This window comes from Sus scrofa, chromosome 4 (genome assembly GCF_054392235.1).
Source record: "Sus scrofa isolate SSC_HxYL_T2T_F1_AM1 chromosome 4, Sscrofa_HxYL_maternal_Yorkshire_Landrace_v2.0, whole genome shotgun sequence".
NCBI lineage: Eukaryota > Metazoa > Chordata > Mammalia > Artiodactyla > Suidae > Sus > Sus scrofa.
In genome coordinates, this window is record NC_139386.1 from 37,562,962 (window position 1) to 37,582,535 (window position 19,574).

The 19,574-nt window shown below is 34.1% G+C and overlaps 1 protein-coding gene across 33 annotated transcripts in view; it reads right to left on the reverse strand.

Moving 5' to 3' along the window:
* Positions 1-19,574, reverse strand: part of VPS13B (vacuolar protein sorting 13 homolog B) — a 729,842-nt gene that overhangs the window by 449,954 nt on the left and 260,314 nt on the right. The window lies entirely within an intron of this gene.

Sequence of the window (19,574 nt, forward strand, 5' to 3'; positions counted from 1 at the left end):
GAATATACAGTCATAATAAGAGCCAATGATTCTATTCCTGAAATCATACATCCATACAAAAACTTGTACACAAATTTTCAAAGCAGCATTTTTCACAAGAGCACCAAAGTGGGAAAACAGGAATGTCCATGAATTGCTGAATAAACAAAATGTGTTAAATTATACACTTCGTCTGTGAAAAGAAATGAAGTACAAATACATGCTATAACATGGATAAACTCTGAAAGCATGCTAGGTAGAAGAAGCCAGTCACAGAAAACCACAAATTGTATGATTCTGCTTACATGAAATGGCAAGAATAGGCAAAACCATTTAAAAAAAAAAAAAAAAGTAGATCAGTGGATGCCAGGGCCTGGAGGGAAGGAAGACTGGGAAATAACTGCTAACAGATATGTGGTTATTTCGGCAGTGATGAAAATGTTCTGTAATAAGAAAATGGTGATTGTTGCACAACCCTGCAAATATACTAAAAACCACTAAATTATGCACTTTAAAATAATGTACTTTATGGAATATGAATTATAACTCATTAAATGTGCATTTGTCTTTAAAAATAATAAAAAATAAACGTATTTTTAGGCATATATCAATTTCTATATTGGCCATGAGAATGGAATTATCTCCCTGTTTGCTTATATTACAAAACTAACACATGAAGTGAAAGGAAACATTATTACAACCACTTAATAAATCACTGAAAATTACAGCTTTAAATGTTCAGAAGAGAGAGAGCTGCCTAGATGAAATGCAGGTTAACATTCTGACGTAAGACACAAAACTGAAGGGTTAACAAGTTAAAATTCCATCCCACTAACTAAAACATTTTTACCCCTCTCTGGTAAAAAGTAGCTCATATAAATTCAATGAAAGCAGAATATTTCATTCTTACTTTATGTAAGGCTATCTATATATCTATAAATAAGATTTAGTATTTCCACGTACGTTTTTTTTGATAAAAATAGCATTTGCTCCACTAGGAAATATGGAATATGAAGGAAGGGATATTAGTCAGTTTTGCTCTCAACTGTATCCCTAGCATCTAAAAAAGTACCTGCCACATGGTAGAGGCAAAAAAAAAAAAAAAAGAGAGAGAGAGAGAGTAGTGGAGTTCCCATCATGGCTCAGGGGAAACAAATCTGACTAGGAACCGTGGTTAATTAAGGATTGGAGTTGCTGTGAGCTGTGGTGTAGGTCGCCGACGCAGCTCAGCTCAGATCCTGCATTGCTGTGGCTGTGGTGTAGGCCGGAAGCTGTAGCTCCGACTGGATCCCAAGCCTGGGAATCTGCATATGCTGCGGGTGCAGCCCAAAAAGAAAAAAAAAAAAAAAAGAGTAACAATACATGGTAGACAGATTCTCAAGTTAGCTGAAAAAAATATCATTTATTCTATAATAATGCAGATGATGTAAACAATTAGTACAATTAATATAATTAGTATTAATACCAAAGTCCTATGAAAAGTGAAACACACACAGATGGAGATACAAAGACGGAAGAGAGGAAACAAGTAAATAAAAGAAAAATTTCCCCTTTTTCAAAGCTTTGCACAGAATTATCAAGCAAGCAAAATTTGCCACGTATACTCTTGTTCTACCTTACAGTGCTACTTCTCCCAGGAAGCCAGAATCAGCAGAGATCCCTAGGCAACATGCTGACACAACATAAGCAACCACCTCTTCCATGTACCACTACATGTGCTAGTGAGCAATGATGTCCTTAGATACATATCAGAAAGGAACGATGGGGAGAAGCTAAATTCAAGATGACTATAAAACAGGGGTACATAATTGAAGCCAATTGGAAAACACAATTTAATATTTTTTCCTGCAACACGCAGATTCCTCATAAGAATTCAAATTCTTCAATTTCTCAAATGCTATTAGTGTATAGAATAAAAGCTTAAAATTTTGTAGTTATATTAAGGAAAATAAAATAGGTTTTTCCCAAAATTATATCCAAATAATCCTAAGAGCTTTACTATGCCAAAGATTATCAACTCCATAAACAAACATATATATAGTACATACATATGTTAGTATATAAATAAAGCAAGCTAATTTTTTAATTTTTTTTTAATTTTTAGGGCCGCACCTGAAGCATATGGAATTTCTCAGGCGAGGGGTTGAATCAGAGCTGTATCTACCAGCCTACACCACAGCCCCAGCAACGTTAGACCTGAGGCACATCTTCAACCTACAACACAGCTCAAGGCAATGCCAGATCCTTAACACACTGAGCAAGGCAAAGGATCAAACCTGCATCCTTTTGGATACTAGTCAGGTTCATTACTGCTGAGCCACAACAGGAACTCCACAGTTAAATTTAAATACTGTTTTCATTTTATAATAGCTCATTCCATCCAAATATGTTACTAAGTAAGAAAGAGAATTTGGTATAAAACAGAAGAAAGTGTTAATCAAAATCTTTTTATTTTAAAGAAATGAGTTGAACACATTTAAACAATGTGTGTGAAAATTTATTTAAATTCAAAAATATATCATTAGAACATAAAATTTAAAAGTCCTTTCTAAAATCCATTACAGAAATGAAATTATAATTAGATTGAAATTACTGTGAATAGTTTCCTGTCACATGAGGAAAGGGCACCAAAATAACAACACATGGTTAACAATAAAGAATGTGTTTCACCAAAAGAAGGAATTACAGGCATTCCCTAGTGGCCTAATAGCCAAAGGAACTGGTACTGTCACTGCTGTGGCTCAGGTCACTGCTGTGACATGGGTTCAATCCCTTATCTGGGAACTTCTGCATGCTACAGCTGCAACCAAAAAAAGACAAAAGATAAAGACAAAAAAGAATTACAACAGGAAAAAAGACATTGGAATCAATAAGACTCAAGGATCCAACACAAGAGTGATGGGAATCACCTGGATGACAAGAGGTACATGGAAAACTTAGTAACAACAATCACAATTATTAAATATAGGAAAAAGAAGTGTTATAAAGGAGAGGATATCATGACTATCCCATACATAATATTTATAGACAGAAATACATAAATTCTGGAAAAATGAACTAATTGATTAATCAAACTTATGACAATATTGAAAGAATGGGTATTTAAGAGGAATGTGTGATGGGAGCTGAAGAGGATAAAAGTTAGCTAATTATTACTTTCCACCATAAGATAACAATAAATCTCTAAAATGAACAATCAAGAAAAAGTAAGAAAAGCCATGTTATTGCAAATTATGGAAGTAAACATCAAAATAATTACTGAAAAGATTTCAAACTAGGAACTGTTTGAAAAGAGACCATTAAAAAACAGGTACAGCTGACATAAGAGAGAATTTAATTGGGATTCTCAAAATAGAGAAAGCAGAAAAAAGAGGTAGATGAGTTTTAGATTTTCTTGATGAGGAATACCCTTATTGCCACGAGCAAAAAGCAGAATAAAATTTCTCTTGGAAAAAAGTCTCAAAGAATAGGTATATTTATATGTTTGACTGAGTCACTCTGCTGAACACCTGAAACTGATACAACATTCTAAGTCAACTATACTCCAATAAAATTAAATTAAAAAAAAAAGAAAGTTTCCAATTCATTGTCATGTAACAGCCAAAAATTAAGATCTGTGAGTGATTCCCATAACCAAAAACATCAGGAAGCACTACAGAAGGCAGTGAGACAGAGTCAGAAAAAAAAACAAAGAACAAATTTATACTCCCAAGCACTAAATATATCTGAATACAGAACATAAAAGAGCTATGTAGAAAATGTTTAAAATACAAAAGTATGGAATCATGAAGGGGAACAAACAATGAGAAAATACCAGCAAAGAACATATTTTAAAGAAAAATTGAAATTACAGAAATGGCAGATTTAACTGTTGAAGTAAAAAATTTATTGGGCAGGTTAAATAGAAATTATAGATTAGATACTGCTGAAGGGAAAATTAATGAAATAGAAGAAACAAGATAAGATAATGTGTCATGAATCTGAGATAGAAAAATGAAAGAAAGGTGTTAAAATGATGTTAAGAGATATTAAACTGACTAAAAAGGAACAAACACATATTTAATTAGATTCCAGAGGGAGTTACTGAGGAATGAGAAGAGTCAATAGCATTAAAAAGATATCAGATGAAAATTTTACAGGATTATTAAAAGATATTAAACCTCACACCCTAGAAGCCCAATGAATCCAAACTGAATAATTAAAAGTAAACCTACAGTAAAAAAACAACGAAACAAATAAGAAGATCAGAAAAGGACCAAAGAAAGATCACTTGGTGTATAAAAAAGCAAATACACTGATAACCAACTTCTTAGCAAAGAGTCAATGGTATTCATTATAAGATTTTACTTCAAAACTTACACATAGTATTTTGCATGTACCAAGTGTTATAAATAAAAGATGATAAAGGAAGAAAAAGAAATTAAATTGACTTTTATGAGTAAATAAATCAGATAAGTTTTATTCTAATATTATACGTTTCAAGTACAAGGCACACACAAAATTTTTAAAATTATGATAACAATATAGAGAAAACACTTGTATAAACAAAGCAGTTATAAATTTAAAAGTATGCAAACTGCAAAAGACAAAAGTAAATTAAGGAATTACACATATTCTCCACATTAGGTAAGTTACTTTAAAAAGTCTTTTCACATGTGCTCAAAACTAAAAGTGTTAAGTAAATTTTTAAAAAAATTTTTGATAAGTTATTAGCACACCTTTTAAACTGGGGTTTTAGAGAAAAGAAAATGAACATAAATAAAAAATATTCTAATATGAATAATTAATTTTGAAAGGCTTATTATAATAAAAAAGTCAAATACCTCACAACATTCATATATGATTGCATTATACCAAAAATGATTGATTTATAGACAGACCTGAACTTTATGAATATTAAGTAACAATAATCATCTATTAATTTAACAATTTAGCTGAAATTATAATTTAGAGATAACATTCTATTAAATTTAAAGTCATATCTTAATATTATACTCAATTTACAAGACATAGCCTTTAAAAATAATGCGTAAGTTCTGACATATAAGTGTGCAGACAATTAGTCTGATACTGAGTTGACTCAGAACAGATTCCCCATAAATCACTAAAATCTGGCAATATATTATTCTGGTTAATTTTAGCTCGGGAGACAACTAATGAGAAAAGTGTGCTTTGCTTTTCTGCTCACTGCCAAAATGGCTCACTTAACCACATTCCATTCAGGCTTCTCCAATTAGTTAAACCAAGGCACCACTGTCATTTTCAGTTACATCCTAAGTTGAAGAATGAGAACTGAAATAAGGGTAGAGACCAGAGTTTCAGAGCATTAACGTTAAATATACATGCTTCTTGTCGCTTACAGAAACCTTGTCAACCAATGAAATTGTTCTGTAAAATATCAAGTTATTAACAGGAAAAACTGCCCTGCATTTATCTTGAACACAGACATATTAATCTTCATCTAAGTTTTAGTGGTTAAAATTCACTACTTTGCTATTATGTGACTATAGTAAGCACTTTTTAGATTTCTATAGCTCTTAAGAAATTATTTGCTACCCTTATTTTTAAGAATAATGTTAAGAATTATTACACAGTTAAGTGAACAAAAAAGGAAGAAGCAAGACTTCAAAAACAAGGGTGGAGAATAAAGGCAAGATAGAGTAATCAGAGGCTAAGAAATGACAGAGCAGGGATGAGCTGCCAACTACTGGCAACCTTACACAACGTAATTGTCAAATTTAGCATATAAATGAATCATAAGATTTTTAGGTATGTGCGTATTGTAGCTCATGTTACTTAATTAACAATTTTCCCCCTTCTCTTAGGATACAGAAAATCCTAAGAGAATTCTATCCCATTGTAACAGTAAGAACAACCATGTAACCTATTAAAGCTTTTCAGCGTTCATCAGACAGATTTTTCTATGAACAAAAACCAAAAAAGTGAAAGGCTCTGCACAGGGCAGAAAGAATGAATAATGGCTTTTACTCTCAGTACAGTGGTAGGAGAAGAAAGCTGATGAGAAGAAAACAACCAAATGTTTAACAAATGTTTAAAGGGCTAGTTGGAGGGCACAAATGACAGCTTAGAATCTCTGTGAACCCCAGACACAAAGGGAATCTACCCACCTGCCACTGCTTTGCAACATACCTCCGCCGAATGCTCAGGAGAGTAAGAGGGGACAGGACTGGAGAGATAAAAACGATCCCCCTTAGATGCAGGCTCATGGAACCTAATGAAGTCTGAGTGTAAAGAAGGATAACAGAGAAATCTCACAGCCATTCTGAACTTTTCAGGGAGCACCAAGCAGGGCAATCTGTGCTAGGCGAAGAAAGGAGGAACTAAGATAGATCCCTCCATAGGACAGATGAACAAGATATGCTGAAGCCCGAGGGTACGTAAGAACTGAGAGAAAAATCACAAACCATATGCAAAGAAAAATTCTGATTCTATACTCAAAAATACTTAAAGCAGGGAGTGACTTATTATAAGTACAGCAAGAATCAGACCCAGGTAAACAAAGAATAGAAAGCAAAGACCAGACCCAACTAAACTGCACCAAATACAGGACAAATTAAGAGGCATGCCCTTTTGTGGGCATAAACTTTATTTATCATAGGTTATATTATTCTTTTTACATACAATGTTTGGCATTCAATTTTTAAAAAAGGAAACATACAGTAAAACTAGAAGAAATGACTCATTATCAAAAAAGAAAATAGTCAATAGCACCAGTCTCAAAGGCAGCAGATATTGGAATTATCAGAGGCTTTCTAAGAACTCTGCTAAGTATGCTGAAGAACGTAGTGAAAAAGGTATAAAAAGTATGAACTGGAAGGTTCCCATTATGGTGCAGTGGGTTAAGAATCCGACTGCAGGAGTTCCCGTCGTGGCGCAGTGGTTAACGAATCCGACTAGGAACCATGAGGTTGCGGGTTCAGTCCCTGCCCTTGCTCAGTGGGTTAACGATCCGGCGTTGCCATGAGCTGTGGTGTAGATTGCAGGCGCGCCTCAGATCCCATGTTGCTGTGGCTGTGATGTAGGCCGTCAGCTACAGCTCCAATTCGACCCCTATCCTGGGAACCTCCATATGCCGTGGGAGCGGCCCAAGAAATAGCAAAAAGACAAAAAAAAAAAAAAAAAAATTCTATTTTTATCACGCATCTATACACACATACATATCAATGTTACTGTCAAAACCAATTTAGATTAAACAAAAACATTTATTAGATACATATTTATGTACTTATGTAGTTTATAATTCCCATCTATCCAAATTCTACACATCTTCTGATTCAAATTAGCTTCCAACATTAAGACTTCTCACCACCATTGCCCTCTCCATTCTCTGGTCAACTGCAATACTGAGTATTAAAGAGCTCATCTTAGACATTGACTCAATTCAGTTTTCTCAGTAAATAAGAATGTCATACGTTAAGAATACGGATGGCAAAAAAAAAAAAAAAAAATTATGAGCACTTTAGGAAACTGAAGAATGTGTGAAATAGTGACACATTTTATTGCTCAATAACACGAAAGACCCATCTGTGTTCCCTGGTTATGAATTCAAGGTGACTCAACTCATCTTCATGGCGTATTTTTCTCCAGTCCAGTTCAGGTACAGAGAAGGCAGAAGTGGACTTCGATGACTCTGTGTCATTTTATTTTTCCTGCTGTTGTTTTTATTTTTATTTTTTCCTCTAGATCAAATGGTTACTGAAACAGTTTTGTCAAGTATTAAGGTAACAACTGGTCTCCTATGTGACTCTTGTGTCTTATTTCCCAACTGGAACAGAATCCAAAAATTAGATTTAATAGTAACCTCATGTCAATAATTAATACTCTGTGCTGTTTTTTAATTCTAACTTTATTTCATGACATAAAAGCCTAACACCATAGAGGTATTTATAAACAGCTTGAAAGAAAAAAGCTTAAAATTTCTAAATGATAAAAGATACCACAGACAAAAGTAAAGGCAAAAGGCAGACTAGGAGAAAATATTAGAAGAATATAAAACAAAGATAATGTTCATGACATAGGAAGACCTCCTAAAAATTATTAAAAAAAAAAAAAAGACATACAAGCAAACAGGAAAATGGGCAAAGAATGTACGTAGACAACTCACAAAATAAATACATCCAGGCTTCACTAATAGTCAAATTACTCACAGCCAAAAAATTCAAGGTAAAACACTAAGATAATTATTCAGTGATTAGCAAAAGCTTAAATGAATTAAAGTCTATTACTGATGGGGCTGTTAAGAATAAAGCACTCTCATGCTCTGCTGAAAGAAATGGAAATTGGTAGAAGTCTCCTTGAAGGATATTTTGGAATTACCTATTAAAATTTTAAATGTCTAACTCATTCATCCAGCAATTTTAGTTCATGGAATCCTACATTAACAGTTGTAGATGCTCTTAAAAGTATATTCAAAAGATGTTCATTTTTAGTATTATTTATAGCAACAAAAATGTAAATAGGGTCAAATTTTAATTATTTAATAGCACATTATTCAGGTATTAAAGGATGAAGTAGAATGGTATATAATAAAACCAAAATAAGTGCAGAAGTCCTAGTGCATAGCACAGGGAATTATTTCCAATCTCTTGGGAATAGAACATAATGGAAGATAATATGAGAAAAAGAATGTACATGTATGTATGACTGGGTTACTGTGCTGTACAGCAGAAGGTGGCACAACACTGAAACCAACTATACTTTAATAAAAAAAATTAGCAAGTGCAGACTGGTATACTTAAAGCGAAGGAAGCAAAGTGTATGCATAAGTGAACTGCACAGAAATATCAGGTATTACATATATATGTGTGTATATTTGAACATAAATATGCTTTTATATAATGTATACTTAAATATAAAAGTATAAATCCAGGTGTACGAAAGTGAACATACAAGTGATATATTCTAGAAAAAGATCTGCAAGTAATGAAACAAGCTGCATACAAACCAAGGTAGAACACATCACTTAACAATTAAAATATATTACTATATTACTTATATTCTAAAAGCATTAAACCACATCAGCATTTTTCTTTTTTTTATTATTATTTTTTTTCTCTTTAGGGCCTCACCCAGCGTATGGAGATTCCCAGGCTAAGGGTAGGATACTATAACTAAAAATCAATTTTGAAAACCAATTCTTCAATTTAAAATAGACTTTATTTTAAAGAAAATACAATGAAAATATAGACTATAAAACATTTAATCATTATAAAAATTATTATCACTGGCCCACCTCAGTAAAATTTTGTCTACTGCTGCTACCATGATAGTTTTATTAATTTCAAATAATTCTGCATCTCTTTTATATACAGGCCCAAAACTTCAACATAACTAAATTTTAAGGCTATTAGCTTAGACTATAAAATCACTACAAAAATTATGATAAAATTACCTTTTGAATTAATGGTGCATAAAATATGAATTAATGTACAATTTAGAATAAAGTAGTATTGAGTTTGGTTTAAGTAATTTAAAGCCAATACTGATAATCTCTGAGTGTGCTTAATTCCAAATAATAACGTCCTGATTTAGCATTTTAATTTTGCTGAATCTATGAAGTTACTCACATCTGGCTTTAATTTTAAGGACACAGAGTTAAGGATCATATACATGTATTTCTTTTTATAAAAAATCCTAGCAGGAAATTTAATAAATGTTTTTTATTATGATGATTCTTGAACTGGAAGAAGAATCTTCAAAGTCATCCACGTTAGATGGTGCCTGTAGTTTTTAAATCCTGTGTATCAGCAGTGGTTGGAAAAATGATTCTTTCAAAATTATAACATTCAGTAGACTAACTAGGAGACAGAATATACCTTTCAATTTAATTATGAAATCTCTGAATACTAATTTTTTATTAACAATAATAAATCTTAACTTGGAAATAAAAATGAATGCTTTTTTGACCAAGACCAGACAAGCATGTATTTTCTGACACTTTATATCATTACTTCTCATTCCATCTGAAATCCCATGGCATAAATCACAGGATAAATTTCTAGCATTCCTAAGTTCAGGATTCTGCCCTCCATTCCATCAGTCACCCTTCTCCAGCCTAGTTATTTCTTTCAATTTTTCAGAAATTAAGACTGCTTTTTTAAATACAAGAACCCTAGGATCACCATGTTTCAAACAGAAACAAAAAAGTTTGTTTTTTTTTTTAAAAAATCACTTACCTGCATGTATCAAAACAGACAAACAAAAATCCCCAATATTTATGTTTTTCACAAAGTAACCTGAGACTAAAGTGATTTTTCCCTTAATTAAACTTGCCTTGGGGGGAAAAAACTGATGGCTGAGGCAAAAAATAAATTTGCATGTTTAATTTACCCTACTATTTTCCAAAAACACTAGACCACTTCACGGTTATCTAGAATCTTATTCTATTTACATCATGTAAAATGCCACAAAGTCTCTGAAATATGCCAATACTTTATTCTACCTGGCCATGGCTCCAGTTTGTACATCTTTCTATTATAATAGAGAAATAAACCACTACAAGATACATGTAAATTTGAAAAGCAGGCAACATTAGCCTTATACAGAGTTCTCAAGTTTACAGAGCTTACATGTGATATGTGAGGATTAGCTGTCAAAATTAGAGGCATTCAAATTCAAAGAATTCTGGTTTCTGTACAACATTCCAGTATTAAATTGAATTCATGGTTGCCAATCATTAAGAGATTCAAGAAGTCATTAGTATTCCTGGAGTTCAAATTGGATTAGTCTTAATATCAAAGATTAATTTGGAACAAGTACATAAAATACAGAACACAAGGAAAATTAATGAATTATTGCTGTAGCTATTAAAACCAACCAGAATTATAAAAATACTAATTTCATACTACTTTACTACTTAAAAAGATATCAATGAAGCTTTGAGTGACGTGTTATTTAAAATTCTTTTAAATGAGGCTGTCAGATTTATTTAATCCCCAAATTCCCAGACATACAATTTTAAAAAGTTAAATCAAAATGATAGCAAGGATATGGTATAATTGATAGTGTAACCCAGCCTTCAGGCCACAGACTGAAAATAAAATTATTTAAGTATTTTGGAACACAGTCATGCCAACTTGTTTACATATTGTCTACGGCTGCTTTTACGTGGAAACAGCAGAAATGAATAGCTGCTAGAGACATTATATGGCCCACAAGTTTAAAATATGTATGATAAGCCTAAAATATAAGAAAAAGTTTGCTGATCCCTGTTAACACATTATTGGTAGGAGTTTAAATTAATCTAACAGTTTTGCAAATGATTTTGGTAATAAAAAGATAATACCTTTTAACTAATCAATTCCATTCCCAGAAAGTTTTGCTAAGGAAATACAGAAATCACTTAATATTAAGAATTTCACACATAGTTATTTATAATAGAAAATATTTTAAGTGATCTAAATCCCCAAAAATGAGGACTGGTTACAAATGCAAGTCTAAAACAATCTGGGGAGAAATATTTTAAATCAATATTAACATTCAGCTGTAGATAAGACTCCTAATATTTGAGGAGTTAAACCCCAGCTATTTCAACATCTATGTCTACACTGTAGTCACATGAAACTGGTATCCAGAAACAAATATACTTCGTAAAGATAAAAGTGGCTTCACATTCTATAATATGTTTGTTTTTTCTTTACTGTTTTGTGATGAGCCTTTTCCTGGGTCATTAGTGGTTTTATTCTCCAGCATTCCTTCCCCTGGTCTCAGATACCTCTAATTGTCCACCTGAGCCTAAATTATTCTAGCAGTTGCAGTGGTGAACGCCCAGTTCTATGGGGGTTCCTAACCAACTCAATATAGGGCAATCTGACAGAGCCTAGACCTGTGTCCATCCAACACGTCTCCTCCTCTGGATCCAGTGCTCCTAGCTGATTCCTCAGATATGGAGCAGTGCAATTCCTCAATTAGTGCTCACACATGCATGCAGAAGCTGGAAGAGCAGTCAAGTCAGTGTCTTGAGGAGCAGAACCTTGACCAATGGAGTGAGTGAGCCAACAGGAAAAACCTCTCTCCCAGAAAGAACTGTTTTGGGAAGTAGTGGTGGCTAGCTAGATTATACCCCATACAAGTCTCCCTCTGCTGACTCATTACCTAATCCTCAACTATAATCCTTAGTAATTGCAGCACATAAGCCTTTCTCTTAGGCTTTACCTTCTGAGGAACGCCCCCAAATCTTTCGTTTCTTCTGATGTTTTACCACTTCCGTTCCCTTTGGGGAATTATCACATCCCCTCTGCTGAAATCACATATAGTTTAGTGGGATTATCCATCAAGGTGGTCTATACTGCCCTGCCCAAAGGATGTACATGTGACTAAAACCAAGTATCTAAAACTGATCTTAAATTGCCTTTCTAAACCTAGGTCTATTTCATTATACCTCATGCATATAAATAGGCAACCCACTCCCCTTCTCTTCCTCCCTTTCTCCCATTCTTGAGCTATCATTTATAGATCTAATATGTGTAACACACTGTGCTTGGTACTTGGGGTTCAAAGATGAATAATTTCATAATAGAGGTCTAAAGAAGGAACAGGATTCTGCCAAGTGGCAAGAAGCAGGAAAGGACATTCCAGGAACAAAGATGACCTTGTGCATATAAACACGGGTAAGGGAGAGTACAGATTTTTTTTTTTTTTTTTAACAGCTGCACCCATGGCATATGGAAGTTCCCAGGCCAAAGACTGAAACTGAGCCGCGGCAATCAGATTCTTAACTCAGTGTGCCATATTGAAAACTCCAAGAGTACAATATCTTCAGAATCATACAAATAATTTTAAAAAGCTAGAGGCTGAGGATATGTTGAGTATATGACTAGATAATGAATGCCCATTCTAAGGAGTTGATATTTTATTCTGAGGGTGTTGAATAATACTGAAGATTTTCAAGCTGGAAAAACTGATCTCTCAAATGTTCAGTTCAGAAAGATCAAAATAAACAGCACAGATTATGGACTGAGGAGGTGGAGGCAAAACAGGTAATATTTGGTACTTTCACAATTAACTGGAAATTGCCTGAGACAGTAAAAGTCAGAAATATTTTATTTGAGAGGTTGAAATAACATTTCATAACTAAATTAGATATAGGGAAGATATAGGGAAGAATGGCTCAAGCTGCTGAAAATATACAGCGATACAATTACTGATGAAATAGGCTAAAATAAGAAATGGGTTCGAAGAAAAAGGTGAGGACAGCAACTGGGAAATGGGGAATTTGGGATGTCTATAGGACGCCAAGATAAAGATATTTATTAAATGTCATAACATATAGGCCAACATCATTTGTGGAAACAGTACTCCTAGGACTAAAAGTATAAATGAACTACACAGAAAGAAGAAGTTATAGTCATCAAATTATAACTGTTAGATAAAATAAAAATAGACACAAATTTAAATATGATATTCAAAAAAGTAATGCATACATAAATGTTATGCATACATATAAAACATTTTATATAAATATTATAGATGTAAACAAGTAAATATATCTAAAACCATAGTAGTCAAAGAAAAAAAAAACCTCAAGACAATGTTCATTAAGGAAATGAGATGTTTAAATGGTTATGGACTGAAAGAAACGAGAAATTTGAAAAGAAAATTAAAGAATAGTTTGAACGACAGAATCAGAATACCTATCTCTTTTTCTTCAGTATTTTCAAGGAGTGTTCCAAAGCACCAAATGCTGATCAAATCAAGTTTTTTTTTTTTTAAAAAACCATCTGATTTTATATATCAAACAATGGTCTTCTTAATGAGGTTTTATTCCTGTTGGTTTCTTTCCTCTAAACTAGTTTTACTGTCTTGAGGTAAACTCTTAATAGTGGCAAATGACTACAATTAAATTCAAGATTATAACCAACTCACTTGGAAACAAAACAGTAGTTTCTCTTTCCCAACAATTTCAACAGTAATCTTGGAAATAAATCTCCTTGAATTGGCTTGGTTCATGTGATCATACCTGAATTAATTACTTCATAAAAGGAACAAAACTGGATTTCTAGGGCAAGGGTCATATGTTCAATCCTGGAACTGCCCTGTGAAATCAATCCCACTTCAACCTCATAGCTTGCAATTACTATCAGACAAGGAGGAAATGAATGGTGAATGGGCAAAACCAAATGTCACCTAGGATTCAGTACAGTAATCTGTACTAGTGATTTTTTAAAAAATTTGATAACTTTAATCTAATTCCAAACTTTAATGCTATAGGAATAGTAGAAAGAATTCTAAAATACCTTTCAACCAAATCCCCTAATTGTCAAAATTGTCAAAATTTGGACCCAAATGCTTTACACACACTAACAAACATGTGTGTCTGTGTGTGTCTGGGTATACATCTATAGGAACCTTTACTGATTCATCTGAGAGTATGCTGGATACATGGTGCCCATTTACTTCTAAATATGTCAGTGTGTATTTACTAAGAACAAGAACGTGTTCTTAGGTAAATGTTGTGAATAATTTTTAAATTTTTCCTAATACTGAAAACTCCTTAATTTAAAAAAAAAATATGGTTTGTGTCACAAAGTCTCTTAATATTCCTGGAAAGAAGAGCTATTTCCATTACAAATAAAGAGAAAATGCAACATCACTAAAACAAAGTAAGTATTCCTCGGTCCATTTCTTTTAAAACATGTGATTTTCATTATTGGGAATTTTTCAGTTCTTGCCAGTAGTCATTGAAAAGATTCAAATTTCATTTAGAAAGTTATCCACTCCCAGGTGAATAATAATCAATGTCTACAACCCCTGACAAAGTAAACCAATTGATTATACAACCCTCCCCCCAACCAAGTCTGCCAAGTCTAGCCAGTAGAGTGCCAAAGCACAAATGTTTGACATCCAAGATAGTGATGGTACATGGAAAGATGACATGAATTCTTCACCGGAATCTCAACTGAGTTAATCTCAATTTGGCATCCTCTGAACCTTATTTTCTCCATTTTAAAGATGAAAGCTTTCTGAATCAGGCCAAGTAACAGGACCAGATTTACCCTCTCATGCTTACTTCCTTGAGAGAACCTCCAGGATGTCATGCAGAGAGAGGAACCAAGCAAAGCTTGGCGAGGAGTCAGACCTGAGAATCCAGGGAGATCCCAGTGGCTAGAGTTTTCAGGAAAGAGTACCAACAAGGGGAGAGGAACTGCACAGAAAAAGAACTCTATAGACTTGAACGGGTCATCTCAACTATTCAAAAGAGGAAAACAATACAAATGGACAATAGTCACATGAAAAGTGGCACAACACATCAATCATTAGAGAAATGCAAATCGAAACCACAACAAAGTACCACTTCACAGCCACTAGAAAGGCAATTTTCAAAAAAAAACTGAAAATGATGAATGTCGGCAGGGAAAAATCAGAACCATAGGACATTGTTGGTAGAAATACAAAAGCATTCAACTGCTGTGGCAACAATTTAAAGATTCCTCAAAAAGTTAAACACTTATTTATCATATGACCCAGTAATTCAAATCCTAGGTGTATTTTAAAAATAATCAATAGCTACTATTCAAACCATTTATCTATATGTATATTCTACATGTATATCCATATTCACAGCAGCACCACTCACGACTGCCAAAACATGGAAACAATTTATTTATTTATTTTTTTTTTTGTTGTTGTTGTTGTTGTTGTTGTTATTGTTGCTATTTCTTGGGCCACTCCCGCGGCATATGGAGGTTCCCAGGCTAGGGGTTCAATCGGAGCTGTAGCCACCGGCCTACGCCAGAGCCACAGCAACGCGGGATCCGAGCCGCATCTGCAACCTACACCACAGCTCACAGCAACGCCGGATCGTTAACCCACTGAGCAAGGGCAGGGATCGAACCCGCAACCTCATGGTTCCTAGTCGGATTCGTTAACCACTGCGCCACGACGGGAACTCCCATGGAAACAATTTAAGTGTCTATAAAGGATGAATGGACACACAAATAGTAGTATATACATACAATGAAATATTATTTGACAACAAAAAGGAAAAAAGCACTGACATATATGCTATAATGTTGAATGAACCTTGAAAGTATTATGCTAAGTAAGAGAATCGAGATGAAATATGTCACAAGTTTCAAGTGGGAAATGAAGAGGAACCAGATAATAACAGTAAGAGACACTCAGAGAAGAATAAGAGAAGAAGAGAGGAAGCAAAGAGAAAGAAGCAAATGGAGAAAAGTATTTCAAAGAGTGATAAACTTTGTTAAACACTACTGCTTAGTTAGAGAAAATGAGGACTTTGAACTGCCAGCTGACTATAACAATATTTAGGTTACTAGTAATTTGTACAAGAGCAGTTTTAACAGAGTGAAGAGAGCAGAAGACTGGAGTGAATTCAGAGACAGGAAGAGAAGAAATGAGACAGTAGATGTAAGACAATTCTTTTGAGAAGTGTTATTGCATAGGGCAAATAAATGCAGTAGTAGCTGGTGAGGGAAAGTGGGATCCAAGAAAAGTTTTCTTTCTTTCTTCCTTTCTTTCTTTCTTGCTGTCTTACTTGCTGCTTTTTTGATGGGACAAAAAACCCAGCATGTTTATGGGCCAGAGGGAATGATCCAGCAGAGAGGGAAAAGTGGATGATACAAGTAAATAAGTACAAATGTACTGGAGTGATGTCTTTGAATGGGGAGAAGAGATGGGATCTAGTGAACAAGCTCCAGACAGGAGCATGACTATTTCACCACTACCAACAGGGAGGAAGAGTACAGGTAGATACTGAAAGGTGAGTCACAATGGTTGTGTGTGTGAGTGTATGAGGCTATTCTCATAGCTTCACTCTTTGCAGAGAAGGAGGAAGAAAAGTCACCATCCAGACATGGAGACTCTGAAGTAAACAAATAAGAAGAGCAACGCCCTAGACGTGTACAAAGTCTAATGGAAACGTGGAGGTGCAGAAGGCTTTGAAGTCAAAGGTACAGTGGTTTGAAGCATCTGAGAGTCAGGAATCAGGGAGGGTTTGAAGAGAGGATAAAATGAGAAACAGTGTTTAGGGACAGTGCTTTTCTAACCTTGAATGTGCTTAAAAATCACTTGGGGAATTTTATTAAGATTCAGAGTATGAGTCTGTGGATTGAGTGTGTAGCCTGAGATGGTGAATTCTAACAAGCTCCCATATGATGGTAATATTCTGCTCCAAAGTGACTTCACTTTGAGTAGCAAGGATAGGAGAGCACAGATAAACCAGAGGGGGGAAAAAAAATGATTACAAAGCAATAAGATCCTGCTTTTGGGATACTGGCCATGGAATTACTGTGAGATAAGTCAACATGACTATCTATTTTTCTGATCTCAAGGAATCGTTAGCTGGAACAATAAAGATCTCACCTTAAATGGCTGTTACTGTTATATCTAAATGCAAAAGGGGTAACTGAGTTGTATTTCTTGTGGTCCTCTTCCAGGTTTCAAAATAAAAATAGCACTTTTCATGTCCTAGGCACTACTCTCAAACTTTTACAGCTTTTTATCTTATTAACAACAATCCAAGGACGTAGATTATACATTAAACTCATTTTACAAATGTTAAAATTGACTTCTAGAAAACTGACTTCTAGATAAATGAGGTAACATGTCCAAAATGATAAAAGCAATTAAGCTCAGAAGATAGGACTCAAAAGCTGGTCTGTTTGACTACAAACCCCCTTACTTATAACCTCTTTTCTAATAAGACTTCTCAAAGAAGTACTCTCTCTTCAAAGTATCCACTAATGGCTTTTTATAAAATGTACGATTCAAGTTAATATCCTATTCTCCTCCTATCCCTTAAGTTTTAAGTATGACTATTTCTTCCATGTGCACTTAAATTTTATTGGAACCTCTTCTAATTTCCATTCACATTAATTTCCATTATCTGGTGCTATGTAGTAGGCTGTTTTTATTAATTATAATGAAGACACTTTTTAAGCATTGAAAGGAACAGAAGGTACAAAGACAAATTTAAAACAGAATCACTGTCCTTATCAATACTTCTTTAGTAGAGACTCTGAAGCAAAAAAGGAAGAGCAATGCCCTAGACATGTACTAAGGTGAATGGAAACACTGAGGTGCAGAAGGCTTTGAAGACAAAGGTGTAGGTCTGAACCTGGAACTGACTTAATTAACTGTTTAAGTCCCTTGACCATATCGCTTCACTGCATATTTCTTCAATGCAAAATGAGACTAACGCCAACTTAATTTACAGGGTTATGTAATACCACTTAATTTATAGGGTTATTATGAAGACTGAAAGAGAAAAAATTTGTGAAATGCCCGTTACATAGAAATTTAAAAAGTGACAGTTGCTGCAATCATTATCATCACCATTATCATTATCATATATAATGTCGTATATAATGTCATATCATAATCAGGGATGACATTAGATGAAGAACTAAAAGTATTTCTGTCTTTAGATTTCCTAGAACTAGACATGTCATTAGCACCAAAGGCTTGTTGAATTATCTGGCTAAGGTAACTAATCCTATAAAATGATCTTCCAAGAGATATATGTAAGTGAAGAAAAACTCAGTATCCTATGGGGAGGGGGGTGCAGTGCTCTGAAAAAAATGAAAATCCAGTAGAGTAAAACTTACAAATAGTGAGGTGTACCTTATTCAATTGGCCTTTGTATGAGGATCCAGAGGACACTAACTTCTATATAATCCTAAAGGGAGCCATACCGAAGAGCATATCTTTTACTCCATTTGGATACATCTTCACAATAGTTAGCAGGGAAAGAATTACTCTGTCCCTAACTGCTAATATCTGAGAAGTATAATTCTGCATATTAGGCACCAGGTTGGGGGGGGGACCCTGACTTATCTAATAACATGAGGAGGCAAGACTGATAATCCTGGAGGATATTATTCTCCCAAAATTATCTTAATTAGGATCAGAGTGCTTTACGGTTGTATCAGAAGTACAGCTCTGATAGTCCTCCTTTAGGTCAGATGCTGCCTCTGATGTTCTGCTATAGGGACTGCCAGGTGTCCTGCTCCATGTGTTTCTACTCTAAGAAAGGGTCAGCAAATACATACAGCCTACAAGCCAAAATCAGTCTACTATCTGCTTTAGTAAAGATTATAAGCTAAGAAAGATTTTTACATTTTTAAAAAGTTGAAAAAGTTCAGAAGAATAATACATGAAAGTTATATGAAATTCAAATCTCAGTGTCTATAATAAAGTTTTATTGGAACTCAGCCACATTCATTCATTTACATATCATCTCCAGTTACTTTCCTGCTAGAACATCATAGTTGAATAACTGAAAAGGAGATCTATAGTCTGCAAAGTCTAAAATGTTTATTATCTGGTCTTTTATAAAGTTTGCCAACTCTTGATATGAGACAGTGTGTGAGAGGTATGGCTTCAAGCCTCAATACTGACAGGCACTGACTGCCTATCAGTTTCTTATAATATAGTGAGTGTCAAATGGTTTCCCACTAAGACTATGTTCTTTAAGATCACTCTGAAGTCCATTTCTGGTGATAATATCAGGGAACAGTCATCATTTGCCAAGCACTTACTATTATTATATGCCAGGTATTATCATCTTCATTCTATGCATGAGAAAACAGGGTCAGTGAACGGTGGTAACTTGT